Source organism: Gouania willdenowi, chromosome 13, assembly GCF_900634775.1.
Source record: "Gouania willdenowi chromosome 13, fGouWil2.1, whole genome shotgun sequence".
In the NCBI taxonomy this organism is placed as follows: Eukaryota; Metazoa; Chordata; class Actinopteri; order Blenniiformes; family Gobiesocidae; genus Gouania; species Gouania willdenowi.
The window spans coordinates 11914478-11915293 of NC_041056.1; positions in this window are offsets into that span (position 1 = coordinate 11914478).

Genomic DNA, 816 nt, shown 5'->3' on the forward strand with positions numbered 1-816 from the left:
AAGGACACGGCTCTCCATCATGGAGTAACTCCAGTTCTGCCTGAATATATCTTCCGCTTGGCTTTTTTTTTTTTGGCATCTTTGTAGAAACATTTCTTTGCTCACAATTATTATACATCTTTTTCATCAATAATCAATTTTTTTTTTTTTTTTTTAATGCAGTGAACTTTTGTCCCACTTCATTCTAAGGATTACATTCTCTTCTGCTTTCCCAGACATATTATTAGCATACCTCTGTAGCACAATCCTGATAGAATCCGAGGATGAATCATGCTCCGCTTTTTATGATAAATATTGTAAAACATAAATCTGTTTTCCTAAGCAACTAAGTACAGGGCAGGAAAAGACAAGAAGCTTAAAGCTTTGGTTTCAAAACAACAAAAGGTCATAAGTGAGTGAGCGCAAAGTAAAGTTTTGGCTGTTCCAAGTTGCAAAGATTTTTTTTGAGTCATGGAAAAAGCTGAATATATGTTCCTGTAATGTGTTTCTCTGATTGTAGCATGAAGAAATAGATGCAGTACTGTTGTTTCCCTTAAACTTTTATCGTAAATCCCCTTTAAATAAAGCCCAGTCAAATGTTGGTACGCAAAAATACGTTACTTCAAACACTAAATCTCAGAATTTTTTCTTTTTCTTTTTAATTTTATAGCCTAACATGGAAATCCTTCAACATTCTGCTGTCAGTCTTCTCTCATTCAAACATACAGTAGGTTAGCTACCTAGTATTGTTATAAGTATAATGGTTACTTAGTGATTGCTGCCATCTAGCGGTTTAAAAACCTTCTGCAGCATCTTTATAAAATCTCCAAAACCAAA